This window comes from Dicentrarchus labrax, unplaced genomic scaffold (genome assembly GCF_905237075.1).
Source record: "Dicentrarchus labrax unplaced genomic scaffold, dlabrax2021, whole genome shotgun sequence".
NCBI classification, from domain to species: domain Eukaryota; kingdom Metazoa; phylum Chordata; class Actinopteri; family Moronidae; genus Dicentrarchus; species Dicentrarchus labrax.
In genome coordinates, this window is record NW_026136719.1 from 16971555 (window position 1) to 16988096 (window position 16542).

A 16542-nucleotide genomic window follows, 5' to 3' on the forward strand; every position below is an offset into this window, starting at 1 on the left:
GTGAACATTTACAATGTCAGACATGACTGAAATTCCATTTTGTGTTTGTCATTAAAACAAATTAATTACCTTGGAGGAAAATGTTCTATGTTTATGGAATGAAGAATTTGACAGCAGGTCTTTGTGGACCTTGAGATGAAGTTACAGGAAACACGCAAAATACACTTAAATAAAAATCTATGGAACTACTCCTCGAATTCAATTTATTTAGAGAGCTTTACCATTTAAAGTAAAGTTCAGGCATGCAACTACTGTTTAGAATAAATCGGAATCAAATAAACAGGTGTGGCAATTCATATCCTGCCTTTAATTGAAAAGAAAGTGCTTAACACACTTAACCTACAGCAATTTAATTTAAGAAAAGATAACGAGGTGAATTGAAGAGAAAATTTTAATGATCACATTCATGTCAAACATTTCTTAACAGATTACAGGATGTCACTAAACTAACGAAAGAATGTCAGGACAAAACTATCGATTCTGTATTGGATTTTTCTTTAGGTTTCATGAATAAATCTACAGATCTAGAGTACAGATGAATGAATAAACAGGGTTTTCAATACCAATTTCTGAAGGTAGACTGGAGAGGCTAGAAAGCTTACTTATGCTGCCTCCGTTATTGGCAATGGCCTCGTGTTTATTTCATGCCTCTTTGAACCGGCAGGCTTAGGTGCCGTGAATCTGTCTGATATCATCCCACTCAAATCTGCGGCCTGGATCCCACCGCCCAGCAACCATCAGGCCACCGTGGGATCAATCTTTGTTTGCCAGAGAATAGGATTGATTTACAGGTTCTGTCAAAGCACCCCTCTCTACCTGCCTCAGACTGAGAAACAGGTAGCAACAACATGACCTGGACAACATCAGATATGTCGGCAGCCCAGAAAAGAGGCATAGCTAAAGGTTTGCCACTCTGAACAACAGAGGGAAAATTGACTGAATCTAAGAGACGAAAATTTCTCCTTCTGAGGGTGCATCCCTGTCCTGGCAGAAATACCAAAATATATAAAAAAAAAAAAAATACAATTTCCCATTCAAACATGAAATGTAATGAAAGCTCAGAAGACACTTGCCTATCAAAAATTTGCAGTGCATTCCACACAGCATACGCCCATGTCACAGTAGTGTGGAGTGTGAGCGGAACACATAAAGCTCAGGAAATTAAAGCTGTAAATAAAGGTCCGTCAGATAAAGGATCTCCTGACAGTTATGAGAGCGGAGCAGGCCTAGTGCTGGCGGCTGGCTCATTCAGGACGCGTGCGGATGGGCATGAAAAAACAAATCACAGTGATGAGCATGAAGGCCACCATTTGCATTTGGCTCTGCCAATTCACACTGACTTTCATCTCTTTTCTTCTTCTTCTTCTCTAGCCATCATTTATCCCCTTATATACTTCTTTATTTCTCGTCTCTCTGCATCCATCTTTTCCTCTCCTTTCTTTTTTCACTTGGCAACTCCTGCATATCACACTGGATTCGTCTGTCATAAATAAAACAGCCTCTTAAGAGGTGCTGGGCACCCTGGGGAAATTGACAAAATCAAATCATATTTTTTTTGTACTACTTACCAAATATGTATCATGTCACTTTATTTGGGGGACGACTGTAGGTGCATTAAGAATATATTTGCATACCAATGTATTTTCATTAGTAATGAAACCCAACAGGTGAGGCCAATTACTGTTCATTTGATGCTATACTAACCTGCCTAGCTCTAGGAAGTTGAGCAGGTTTGTATCTGTTTGTACCTAAAGCGCTGAATGTTTTTATCATACATTTTCCTAATTGTTTTAACCATATAAGTACTTAGAGAATGGGAATTGTTACTAATAACTGCATAATTTGAACACTAATTTCTAAGGAAATGAAAAACTGCCTATGACCAGTATACAATTCTGTGCTGAAACAATTTAATAAGGGGTTGTTTGGCTTTTCACCTTGTACAGTTTTAAAACACTTTTTAATGTCAAATATTTGGCATTGAAAGACAAGTCAGCTATACAAGAAATGATCAAAAACCTGTAACGTTAAAGCTGCCATATTAACCATCCCAGAATACAATACACTACACTACACTAGGGTATTGGCATGATCACAAAATCCTAAGCCAAACCAAAGCTATATTGAAAATTCTTCCTTTAAACCTAGCACAAAAAAGGGGGACATATTTTTCCAAATTCCTCTTTCATCGGGTTCAACAGCAGTATGAAGATAAGGTTCTCCGAGTGGGAGCAGGACACACAGAGAGGATACAAAGATCCCACAAGAGCAACAAAAATGTAACAAAGACTTTTTTTATTTTTATGACTTCTTCTAGCACATCCCAAAAAAAAAAAAAATCAATTTTGAGATCAGTACACAAAAAGCAAACACAAACAGTGAAGTTATCTTGACTTGTATGGTCTACTGTAATTGGAATTTTTGGGGGGCATTCGGTGGGTAATGAGAAGTAAGTATCCAAGGCTGTTGTGTGAGACACTGAGCAGGTAGTTGTTAATTTAGACACTATAAGATGCTATGTACAGTCTTCAGAGTAGCCAAAACTGAACGCAGAATTTCATCCATGTTTTCTTGAATATTTGTCCAATCACCTTGATTGGTAACACATCCAAACATTTGGAAGCTATTTTAAAAGAATAGGTTTGGCGATATTCTATATTTTTCTTATTATCAATGAATTCCTCTGTGCCACTGCTCTGACAAATTGAGAAATTACACACACACACACACACACACACACACACACACACACACACACACACACACACACACACACACACACACACACACACACACACACACACACACACACACACACACACACACACACACACATGCTCTACATATTCCTGCTTGACCAGGGCTTGCAGGAAACTGCTAACCTGTGTTGATTATGTTATTATAAACCAACAAGACTCCTCTTGATTAACGACTACTATTTGGGTCTATTAAACAGACTAAACAGAGAAAAAAAAAAACAGTTTGAACAATACAGCTCTCCGTTGCCGTGTCCCGGATCAGATTCCAAACTAATTTACCGGGCACAGCCTGCATATTAATGTTGGGAGCTTACCCTCCAGTCTATCTGTGCCTCCACTGAATCCAGGGCACCTTCAGGGCAGAGAGAGCCGGCCTGATCTGTGTCAGCCATGATAACAATACTCCGACCATTGATGAAAGGTCTTGTGGGAATTTATTACAAGCAACGACTGGGGAATACGGTGCCAAAGAGACTGAATAACCCACATTTGAATACAAGCCACAAATTATACACAGTTTCAGTAAATGAAGTGACTGTGTGCCTTTGTTCCATGGGTTTCTTTTCACTAGTGGGAAGCTGAACACCACTACCGCTACTATGGCCGGCATTGAGAAAGGAAGTTGTTGAAGCCGAGATTTCCTGCTTTCATTGTGGTTAAGAACTCAAAATGTTTATAGTGGTTTCAGAAACTGACTCATCTAATGATTCATGGAGTGCATATTACTTTTCATCTGTGTGTGATCATGAGGCAGCTCATTTATTTGCCCTTTTATTCAAATAAGAATAGGAAGAAAAAGTACATGTCCCAGCGTCTTAATAACTTCTAAAGGCACTACACGTCAGTAATGAGTGGTTATGGCATTATGCTGTCTAAATGTCTTTCTTCCAGCACACATGACTGACCATATGGTAGAAATTATGAGGATGTAATACTAATGTGGTATGACTTCAAAGGGTCAGAAAAGCTCAATCATTTGGTGCTTAATGCAAAATTGGAAAGGCAGAAACATGACTTGTTCCTTTTGAATGAAAAAGCGAAGTCTGTTACAACTTGAGGAAAAATAACAGTAGACTTAAACACAGCCTGTCTTCCATAAGTATTCACAAGGAGGAAAAAAAACTGTGTTGCACTTACTAAGGTGGTTGACAGGGCCAAAGTGCATTCGGTAGCTGGCAGTCATTTTATGGCTGCAGTACTGAAGCAGATTTACTTAGATGACGTCAGTGGCTTTGAGCCAGATTTTCCTTTTTGGTGGCACTCTCCACTGGCCTCAGTGGGCCCTGCTCAAACTGCTGAGCAGCAGTGCATACTCTAAAATTCTCTTTCTAGACCAGGGTTTACCTCAGGGCACACACAGTCTGGAAGCCTGCAGGAGTGTCCTCTTTTTAAAGTGTGCTTTGACCGAGGAGCACACTGATGTTTTGATGTGATTCTACCTCTGCCACACATCACATCTAATTACACAATTAATGACGCTAGGTCCAGATTCAATTACAGATCACAGATCTTTTTCTAGCCGAGGATTTTCATAACAAAAAATAATATTGTGTATTATCATTTCAATTAAAATGTGGGACGCGTAATGCGTTCGCATTCTCATGAGGAACTTCACAGGCCCTTACTACAAATAGAAAACATGGCTTGTTGCACGTACATCTGTATTTCCAATCAGGTCAGACCTTTATTTTAACATCAAATTCTCCTTCATACGTGTATGGTATGGATTACTGTCCAAAATCGATAACTACCAAAGCTTTTAACTGTTGGGACTGGCAAATAAACTAACCCTGAAAACGTCTTATCAACCCACCAAGACAGAGGAATAAATACATTTATTCCTTCATCCATCTACACAAACAGACAACTGCTAAAAGTTATAAAAATGTTATTTAACAGATAGCCATGACTTAAAATTAAATTTGTGACGATTTCAACCTGAAGAATTTGGTATTAAATATATATACATATATATGTAGCCTCAACCTTAAGCCCAACTGTACGACCTGATCTGTTTACATCCAGTAGGACCCAGAAATATTCAATATTGAACAAATATTAGTGGAATTAAATGCCATTTTTCAACAAGATGCCATCCTGCTAAAATAAACACATCCCTGCTTTATGGCACCTGTTGCATGGAGCACGGACTACACAGGTGCTTCTCCCCAGCAGTCAGTTATGACTCTCACACACAGACTGTATCTCTTCACGTCCTATTAATCAAAACGGTCAGGAACCATTTGAGGTTATTCAAAATTTTAAGCTAGTGAAGATAATGTGTGGCTTAAGGGACAATATGGATTCCTTCTTCATTCGGTCATTATTGGATGCAAAGACTGCACCATATTTCATTTCATGTCGTTGCACAAACATGGCAAGAGCTCTGAAGCACTTTAAAGACATGAAAAGGTATACAGTAATGAAAATAATATGCGTCCACACACGATGCCAGGCTCACTAGACGACGTTGCTGGCAGGAGAAAATTAAATCTTCACTTTGTAAAAACAGAAGCAAGAATTTATATTTTCCAAGTTTCCTCGTACAGCATAAAATGAGCAAAGACATTTGACAAAATATTTGGACAAAACACATCTTTCTGAAAGTCAACGACCCTCGAACAATATCCAGTGTGGACAACTGAAAAAAAAAGAGAGAAGTCTCTCCCTTTGCTCCAAGAAGTAACACAGTCCACTCTGTGCTTCACAAAAGCACATTATTCTGTCCACACTTGACAACAGATAGACTGCACTCTCTGTAGTTCTGCCCTCAGACCTCAACAAGGCAGCGTACAGGAACAAAACCTGAACAAACAATGCATCGAAGTTACACATGGCCTGTGTAGCCTATAAAGTGAATATAATATAATATCCAGAAGGGATATCATCATTATAGCTGTGAGCATGTCTGTGTTGTAGTCTCTTCAACAAACAGGTGGATGCACTGCGTTATCTGTCAAAAAACAGAGAGAGTTTGGAAACTCTTAGTTTCAAAAGTCTCACTAGGTCAAAACAAAGACAACATCCTATTCTTGCACAAATGTTATGCAGGCTTTCGTCCAACAGGTCCACTGGTTGCATAAGCTGAAAACAAAGCATCTATTTCTACCCCTAATTTTTTTTTCTTCTTCTTCCAAGCAAGCAGATTTACACTGTGCCTGGTCTGGGGTTACGCCCGGCCGCATTCAAACTGTTTTCTGGAAACGATAACAGCCCTTTCACGTTAATTAAATGAAAAATGTTGCGTCTCCCATCGTCTTTTTTTTGGCTCTTTCATCTTCCGTGAAGTTACATAAAATGTTTAACAGCAGTTAACCAAGACAAAAAGCATCCTTTACATTATGAAAGCAGAGCTGAGAACTTGCCCACTCGCCATAACCAACTACTTACACGTTGAAAACAAAAAGGAGGTGGGAGGCTGTAGGTGCTGCAGCCAGAAACTTAGTAGTAGTGGGATATTGTTCAGGAACCTCCCTTTAAAGCTTGGGCAGGTTTCACCCCCCCATTGCTTTCTCACGTCTTCTACAAAGCTTATTATAAAACAAAACAGCTGCTTTAACAAAACTCCATATTCATAATTAGTTCATTTTTCCTAAACCTGAATATGAAACACTATTGGATCCGTGTGATGTGAAGATCACTGTGACTAGAAACAGCTGACTGAGATACTAAAAAGCACAACTGGAGAGGTCCCAAGAGAATAAAAAATCCATATATATATATATATATATATATAAGTGTAAAGACTCCTTGATTGAATCACAGCAGCATATCTGTGCTGTGTAATCTGTGGCCTGATGACCTGACTGGGCTGCTTGTTCAAAGCGAACCAAATCTGACAATTTAAAGCAAGCAAATATTCTGTAAAGTGTCAAAGGGGGGAGAAAAAAAACTGGAGACTAACCAATGTCTGGCACAAAAAGGAGATCTCTCAGTGTTTGGTACACCCACTTTTTAGGCCAACTTTACTGTTGCTAATGAAAGCTTTTGGCCTTATTCTCATCCCTCCCTTTGCATAATAGCCTGTGTAATTTTCCCACAAAGTCCACAAAAAGTTCTGAGGATGAAATCATTGTGAGGAGTAAAACTTTGTGTGACACACACACACACACATACACACACATACACACACACACACACACAGCTGGCCTAACAGTTGAGGGGGAGTTGAGTTTTAGCTGAGCAGGCATTTCCCAAAGTAGAGGAAGGAAAGGGAAAACAATGAAGGAAACCCCAAATAAAAGCCCCATAAACATCAAATGTTGAGCTAACTTTCCTCCTCAACGACAACCAAAGATTTAGCCTACACAGAGTCATGTTAGGCCCTTTTTTAATATTATTTAAAACCTCCCAAAGTAACGCAATAACCCACAAAAAACCCGACATTGTTTATGTCAAACTGGGGGTTTTTTTAGCCACAAAAAGAAAGGAGCTTTAATCTACCTTTCGTAACATGAAAACAATAAAAAAGGACTTTTGCCTGAAGCTTTCCCTTCTGGTTCAGTATCGTTAAGAGTTACAGTAACAACATGGAGAGCAAGCAGCAGCACACAAAAACTGGCGACAGAAGTAACAAACAAGACATTTACTTACACAAAACTTCGACGGCGATTTAAAAAAAAAAAAAAAAGACACCGCCAAAACGTTGTTGAAGCAACAAGTCTCCCCACTGTGTTTTCTTCCGAGGTGGTCCGAAAATGCTCCGGTGAAATCTCCAACAACTCCCGGCTGAGCCAACTACGGAGAGGAAAACAGCAACGTTTTCAACCGTCATCTTGTCCAAAAAATTGTTATTCGTGCAGTATATAAATATATATATAGATATTTTTTTATTTTTTAGTTCATCCCGAATCCCGCTGGGAGTTTCTGAGGATCTAAACACAGGACAAACGAGCATCCGAGGCTTTTATAGGGGCGTATGATCGGGCTTCTTTTCAAAAAAATGTGAAAAATGTCAAGGATTTTCGCTGCTATGTCAGAGCCATAGGCTACAACAGTGAGTGCTCAAAGTGAGCACCCTGTTGCAACAGCGACCAGAATCGGCCATCTATCCCAGCGATGGAAACAAACGACCTAACGTTACTTCACGCCATGGGATGAATAGTAAACACCTAAAATAAGCCAACATTTGTAATAAATTGTCCAGATATTTTTTAAAAAAGACGACAACTAACCCTCTCACGAACAGAAGTCTACAACCAGTTTTTGGATACCTGCAACTACCATTGAAACTTACCTCGTTATTGATATCTCATATAAAAATGTCCCTTTCTTTTGGTAATGGGATGTTACGGGGTATTTTTAATACTATGTCAAGTTATTCTGGTGTTTTCTGGGCCAGCCAGGAAGGTGTAGGTGAATCGCTTCGCGCACTGACAGAGATGCGAAGAATGCTCGGAATGAGAAGAGGAATGAAATGAACGCAAAGAGCGAGTTTGCGCCGGGGCGGAGCGAGAGGTGGCGTCATCCCGAGCCCCCGGCAGCCAGCCTGGGCAGCAGGCAGCAGCAGCAGGGGCAGGGAGGGTACAAAACATCCCGAGAACTGACGCCTTCAGGGACACCGCGGAAACTCCGATTTTGCAGCTCCGCGGTCGTGGTGTTGCAAGCGGTGCACTTGTGTTGGTATAGATCCGAAGAGGGTTATCGATAAACCCCCTCTCTCTGAGGTTATTAGAGTTCATTTTGAACTTAACTAGAAAAGTGAATGAAACTAAGGGGTGAAAAAAAATGTCAGTTAAGTGAAATAGAAATTAAATTTTCAATGCAACATGCATGAGGAGGCATACTAATGCTAATCTAGGCAGACAAATATCCAACATATTATATACTAAATACTATATACTTATATACTTATCCTAAACAAAAACATGTAATTACTGAATATGCAAAAAAATAAATCTAAACATTTTCCAAAAAATAACATCAATAAATAAAATGAATGTCAAGAAATTAAAAAAACATGATTAAAAACAAAATGGAAATAAAAAACTAAGGAAAAATACACAGCTATAATAACTCTGCTCTGGCACAACAAACCCACGCCTATAGGCAACACTAGAGGACATTCATTTTAATAATAGAAAATGTAACAGCTGGATCCACATGTCTCTTGGCCATTCACCCAAGATCCCACCAAATTTTATTTTATCATCCAATCTAGTTTTAGATATCCTGCAAACTACCAAGAAACAATGCAATTTATCACGTGTGAAATGTACTAGATTAGATATACAAGAAATGAGACAATGAAATGCAGTTCAGGATCTAACCAGATGTGCAAAAAGCAGTATAGTGCAGGAACAGATAAATACAGTGTTTACAGTATGAACAGTGTGGAATCAATATTCTAAGACATATACAGTCAGAAAACAGTGAAATGTTATGAATTCACATGAATGCATGTGGTTTTTTGCATTTAAAATGGTTTTTTTCTCACCACTTCCTTTGGTGGTTTTGGTGACAAGTGACAATGACGTTGGTGTACTTGTGTTTATTTGAATATGCACTTTATGTATCAATGTATTGTGTGATTTACCATTTTTGTATTTAATATTTATTACGATTGACTGCTGTTTGCAAGCCAAAATGCCCCTCTTCTTTATTATACATAATATTAGTACATTTCATTATAAAGTTGCTAACATTTTTAAACTTTACATGTTTTATCACAAACAGACAGAAGTGGCATTTGAACATTTCACATGTGAAATATGTTTAAAATATGTACATGAATTTCACATGTTTTTGTTGAAACAAACAGGCTCAAAAAGCAAATAATCACAAACACATACATGTTTTAAAGAATCACATAAAATTGACACATTTACTTCACACAAGATGGAGGTAGCAATTGGAAAGATTTCCATGATCCCACAAATGAGCCACCATATAGCTACAGTTGCATTTAACTTTAACTACTTTGAAAGGTGAACTGATAGATGGCATTCATGTTTGCTAATGTCTGTTTTATAGTGCCAACTCTGACATTTATACTGAAGTGACATGACTTGATCCCCAGCCGTAATTATCACTTGAATGTTAAAAGAACAGTATTAGAGTCAAAAACTGGTCATGAACATAGCATAGCTGGATTGTGCTGCAGAGGGTGTGTGGTTGATGTTTAAACCTCTTTGTGATTTTGTAAAAGATTGCTAAAATTAGAGCACAGCAGAGCAAACCATGTGAACCATGTATATAACATAATAATGTGAGTTACTTAGTCATTTTCCCTCAATACACGTGTTCTTCTTAGTCATACCTTTAGTTAATTCCTTATTGCTCAGTTCAGGGCTGCAGTATTTCCTACAGGATTTAAAGGCAGCAGCTGACTTCACAAGACTGGCCAAATTCAAACAGGAGAGAGGAGGGGAATGTTGAAAGCAGGCCTTCATGCAGATTGGGTGTGGAGCAACTTTGTGAAGCTATAATTGCCGGCCTAAACACACTGAGGCCTCCAACTGAGCAAGAATACAAGATACAAACAGATTTTTCATTCTTTAATAGTGCCCCAGTTCACTTAATAAACCTATCTTGTCAATGTAATGTATTTATTACATTCTTTATTATATCATAATATATATGCAGAGTGTTTGCCACAAGCCAACAGTTCAGATGAGAGATATGCATTTCTAACACTGTATTCACCGACCTGCAATATGATTCGATTTTTATAGAGGCTGAGTTTGCCAGATTCACAAGTGCGAGTTCAAACAGTGAAAAAAAAAATACAGTCAAAAACACGACCACGGTCCTGTCTGAACAAGTCATCCATTAGAAGCCAGTGTTTTGACACCAATCCTTCAAAAGAAAAGGATCTATAAAGATGAACGACTGCACCTCTGAGGACATCCATCAACACCTTTTAACACCTGTCTGTGCACGTTTAGCCCAAAGAGAAACACAGGGAGGTGTATAATTCAAATGTTCTTTATACAGGATTGTTTTTCAATGTCTTTATGTTTATTGAAAATGTACATCATGGTACATCTTAGCAGGAGCCACTCAAAGCAGTTTGTTAGCAGTCATATCTCTTTCTCTCTCCATTGTCCTGGTTGTTCCCTCCAAAACAAATTATTAATCATCAAAAGTCAGCTGTATCTAGGACGTCTTTAATAAGAAACGTTTGGTTTTTGTTTGGTTTTTTTTACCACAAAGATGAATGTAGCAGTTTGTAACTCCAGGAGCTCGGATGTAACAGTGGTAAATCATCAGCTGACATGTTAAAAATAATCTTGCTGTATCCTGAGAGCTCTGATCACGTGTGTCAGAATTCAGAAAAACACTCTAATATGAGAAGTCTTCAGTGTCAGTGCACCCAGCGGAGGACTGCATTTTGTAGGTTACTGAGCCAAATGATTACAGTTAAATTATGGATATATGAATTCCTGATGCTTTTATCTCTGTGTTCACTGTGCTGTCATTGTATTTCATCACTCCTGCATGCGGTGAAGAAGAAACGCCACCAAACTGTTTACGCCAAAACAAATAGCTCATCCACCAAGCCCATCCTGTGACGACACTGTTCATGCACTCAGCTGTTGCGCAACAGGGTGTGGCTGCATGAGTGGTGCAGTGGTATAAGCTGTATAGGTGGCAAATGAGACAAGACAGATAAACGTGTCAGCAGGGAATGAGCGAATGAAGGTGAGAGAGTGGGAGACTCACATGTTCAAATGCATGTTGCACTTATTAGAGACCTGTGGTAAACCTGTGGTAAATACACACACCTCTGCAAATACACACACCCTGTCAGCTTTTTACTTTAACACATCAAATGCAGCACATATACTGCAAGTTGTTATTTGAGTACAGTGAAACGTCCCCTGGTCTTGTCTTTATTTTATCATTTTAAGATCATTTTGTCAAGAATCGACTGTGCTCAGCAGTATGTTTTAGAAAGCATACATTTAATTATTACTTTAAATATTTTAACTATAAGTGAAGGTGTTATGTTAAACTACTGCAAGCCTATTTGTATGCAATCAATTTGATGATGACATTAAACAATACCTTTTCTGTGATTGAGAACACCAGAGAAACAGGTGCATAACCTTTTATCTATGGTCCAACTAACCTTTGTACTTCCCACTCCCTGTGTGCGATAGGTACAGTTTTTCTGTGCAAGAACACTAGCTGGTGTTTGATTTACTCTGTTGAAATTTGATTAAACACTTTCATTCAGGAATATCCAAAATATAAGTTTAAAACCCTTAAAGGCCCTTTCAAGACAGGTGCTGATGATCAGGTAAACAGGACCCTGTCATGTCTGCTGATACTGTGCTTTAGTAGTAAATATTTTCAGACAAAGTGTCAATTAAATGTTCTTTTTTTTTAAACAGCGGACACACAGTAAACCTGGAGCTTTCCAAACATGTAGGCCGTGTCCTCCACAGAACCTGAAGGCCAAACATCCGCCAAATGTAGAAATACTAATACCAAGAATTACTTTTGCTTTTAATCTAAAAAAAAGAAGGAAAAGAAACATGTAAAACACATTAAAAAAGGAAAAATAACACTGCATATAATTAATCAGTGTAAATCATATGTAGCTTAAAAATGACAAATATGATGTGGTTGCAGAATGCAGACATAATTTTGGTAGTTGTCACAGCCCAGTGAAACCTAGGCCCTGCACACTCAGATTCCTCCTGCATTACTCAGACCTACACTTTCCTGTACTGCACTTACACTGAACTGTGTGTACACTTTGCCCACAAATGGTCAATTTTTTTTCCAAAACTGAACAAAAACAGGCTAATGGAACTGACCCCTTCATGAAACAGCCTTGCAGTTTTTCAGGAATAACACTGTAATAACAAACAATTTATTTTTACACAACAGGCAGCTGTTTTCATGTGCCTCTGTACCGATGTCATTGCCTAATAGTATCCCTTCCATTCATCCATTCAATAACTAATGTGTGTGATGGGCCCAACAGCGGGTCATGACTTAGGATGGTGCTTTCCCGGTGACGGCCTACAGTATAAAGTACGTCTCCTTATATTTTCCAGTATTTCACCTTGAACCTGCAAAGGTATATTTGATTTTCATATTTTGTTTTTTGAAGCCATTGTCAAACTGCTACATTGAGTTACATTACATAACAAGTAAAGATTTCTCTTTTTATGCTTTTATAAATGTTTCACTATCATGGAGGTGCAATGTTAAGCATATATCCAGTAGAGTGTATGTATAGTCCATCCTGTGTGGATCTAGTCATCTACAAATCATCTTTTCCTAAAACTCTTTCCTAATCTTTATTTCTGTGCATGTGTGCAGAACTCTCACTAATGCCTTCACTCTGCTGTGTCACTCTCAACATTCATGCTACTTTCAGCTGAGATAAAGTATGTGAGAGGACTCTTTTTTCCTAAGCCAATTTGGGAGCTTGGGGACACCGTAGATGATAACAGCTTAATCACTAAATGCATGCTTGAGCAAACACCAATCAGCTGTTCTGAACCAGTGAGGTTATAGTTTCTCCAGAGCAGAGCTCATACCTGACTCCTTGGTTGATAAGGTTGGTCTGTGTTATAGCATTGCTTTGATTTGAGCCTGCAGCCCCAAAGCCTCTAAGGGAGGCCATGGTGCAATAGAATTAACCTGGTTTAGTTCATTTTAGTCCAGATCTGCCCTGCTGCTGCTGCTGCTGCCTGGCCTGGTCTGGTTCAGCCTGGCCTGCAACCTCCTCTAATCAGATAGCTGTGCAAGGCCAGGTGCTTCCCTGGCTCTCTGCTTTGACTGCTCAGCCAGCCACACTGATTCACTTTATTCAGAGATAAGAGAAGGACTAGTGAGAGCCACTTACTGGCTAAATGAATAGGAGTGGGGGAGCCCACATCCCAATCAGCAAGAGCGTCTGATTATTTCATACGTTGTATTTGTGTTTAAGTGCATGCATTTTTTGTGACCATATATTTATTTAGCACATAAAATATGCCTGAATAAGTAAGTTTTTAGTTTGTACCATACAACATTTATTTTCCTGTGCCGAATGAGTAGATATGATGGAAGATTCTAAATATATGAATACTCATACTGGCAGAATTGTTGCTCTCAAAGCTCACTGATACTGATGAACTAATGAAAAGTTTCAAACTGAGGTGTCTGGAAATGCCCCCTTGTGGCAACTTATTTTCTGTTTCACATATCCCACTGTCCAACTCCAAGGTCTACATAGAGATTTCAGTGAGGACTATTATCATCATATATCATATACAACATCTTTAAGATGCTCCACTTATTCTGGTGCTCAGGTTTCCATTCAGATATGTATTTATTTGGATAAATATTTTAATACATTTCTCTCATTCTGATATTCTATAACAAGAATGCAAATTATTTGCACACAGGCCCATAGTGACATCCCATTTCTTGTCCCTACTGTTTTCATGTAAGGGTCCTTTTTCATTGCCCCTTACTGCCTGAGCACTGATCTTGAAACTTATGAATTCCTTTCATTCTGCTTGTATACTACAGCCTCTTCAATGTAAAAACGTAATCTCTTAAAACATTAACACCATCCATGATAAACTTCTTTAACTGTCACTCTGTCAGTGGAGTTCTCGAAGATCTCAAAGTCTTTGGTTATTAGCACTGGGGCCCTCGCTTTACAGAAATTAGTGTATCTTCCAAGTTGTCTAAGTTTGTCAATGATACCACAGAACTAGAGGTGGACTTCCATAAGAGCAAAATGGCCGTCTCTGGTTATAAATATCAGAATATCAAACAGGTGGAGAACTACAAATCATTTGGTCTAACAATCTCCTCATCTTTAAAGTGGGACGTCAACACTGGGATGGAAAGAATCCTCACCTCTAGTTAACTGTGTGGTGTGGGAACACCTCAGCACAAGACAGCAAGTGTCTGGACAAAATGGTGCACACTGCACCAAAGATTACAGGAACCCCTGCTGAAATCTAGAGTTAGACCAAGGGACAAGGTTACAGAATATTATTGAAGACTCATCTCACCCTGATGGCCATCTTTTTAACTTCCTCTCTTCTTTTAAATGACATGATAAGTATCAGCACCAGGACAGCCAGGTTTGTGTCACTTTGGTCACCGTGGTTACCAATGCTGTACTCATTCAAGGTTACAAGCAGCGGATCAAAAACAAGTAAACAGTCCACCTCCTAACCACTCAACTCTGTACATATTAAGTGACCATTCCTTCACAGTCCTAATACTGACGGTGAAGAGTAATGAACAGGATTGTTGCTTAAATTGACTGAACAGACACAAAGTCTGTTGGCAGGATGCCAGGCTTTCAGACCGACACAGTCACTCTCCTGCCCATGATGATTTATTTTATGCAAGATATAATAAATGCCTGTTGTACCAGGTGGCCGTCACTCTGGTCATTAAGCAGGGCTCCATTAAATAGCAGCTAGGTCTGCAGTTGACCATCAGTAGACCTAATGAATAAAAATTACTGCTGCACGGTGTATTGTGCAGAAATGTACTGCAGTGATTGGTTCAGCCTGTCATGTTCAATATTTCATGACTGCAGACTTGTTAAATGTGGGGTCACTTTGTGATAACGAAATCAAAATGTATTTTCAGCCATTTTTTCAGATAAGGGTTCTTTTTATGTCAATCTTGCTGTGCATATTTAGACTCAGGTTGTCTTTTTATATTCTGTATGTTTGACCTTGCTAACTCATTTTATTCTGTGTTGCTGCATCCTCCACTTCACTATGTTCTATGTGTTGTTATTTGATTTTGCATGGAATTGGTTAGATGCCATGAGAAGCTTTGTGGATTTATGGGCTCCAGCATGTATCTGTGGAAGTAAAAAGTACATGCATTAATTTTCTTTTCATTTGGAGAATTGACATTACGTGTAATTACTGCTACAACTGATAAACTTAAGATTCAAAAATTAAATGACCCGTTACAAAAAGACAAGGTCTGTGCCTTTCAATTAGAGAAATGGAGTAAAGTTCGAATGAGAGTTAGTTTTTACATATTATGCAGTAGTTTATGAAATTATCACAAGTACCCAAGGAACTACTGGACATACTGTTACAAACATGTAATGTATGTGGAGGTTATAAAGGATTTTGTGACAAATCAATTCTAACAAAATCCTAACAAATTTAGTTTCAGATGTATCAATATGCTGCTGCAGCTGTTTGGGTGTTTTTTTATCACAGTTTTAACAGTTTGCATACCAGCTAGCTGCCTCCAAATCTCTTTATCTCTTTGGCAGCTCAGTTGTCTATTCAACAGAAGGTTCTGCCAGCAGGACACAGACATTAAAGACAGATCATTGCATAACCAATGTTTAAAATAACCAGATGCGCACACAGATTGTATCTGAGGCAGATATTGCGATATTGCGAATTATTGGAACACAGCTTTATGGGGTAGCTGCAAAAAGAATCATTGCTTAAAATTTCAGAAAGACTGAATCCTGCAGAAACACTGGTATACAGTATATTTATAAAAGTTATATAGAAATACAGTTTCTGGCACATAATCCCAGCAGTGAAATGGATTTAATTTCATAAAAGAAGAAAATTACAAATCACGAATGTGCATGTTCAAATGCAGAAAGTGCCATGATAATAGTGGAGAACATAGATGACACTTGATAGATTCTCATGTTCTGAGGCATTAGCGAAAATAGATAACAAACATATACGAGTTCCTGAACCCCTAATAGACGTAAACTATTCATCGTCAGTGTCTGTCCTGCCAAGCTTACCTTTATGTGGGTGTTTTTCTAAACTGCTGCCAGAACTGCTGTTGTCTTATATAAAGGACAGAGAGGGCTATG

The 16542-nt window shown here is 38.6% G+C and overlaps 1 protein-coding gene across 4 annotated transcripts in view; it reads right to left on the bottom strand.

Moving 5' to 3' along the window:
- The window catches only part of tead1b (TEA domain family member 1b), a 47057-nt gene extending 38882 nt beyond the window's left edge, over positions 1-8175 (bottom strand). For all 4 annotated transcript variants that reach the window (XM_051379215.1, XM_051379214.1, XM_051379213.1 and 1 more), the window contains exons 1-2: positions 7996-8175; positions 7353-7496 (exon numbers count right to left, since the gene is read on the bottom strand). The gene's annotated coding sequence lies outside the window, so the exon portion shown is untranslated. The remainder of the gene's footprint in view (positions 1-7352; positions 7497-7995) is intronic.
- Between the last annotated feature and the right edge of the window lie 8367 nt (positions 8176-16542).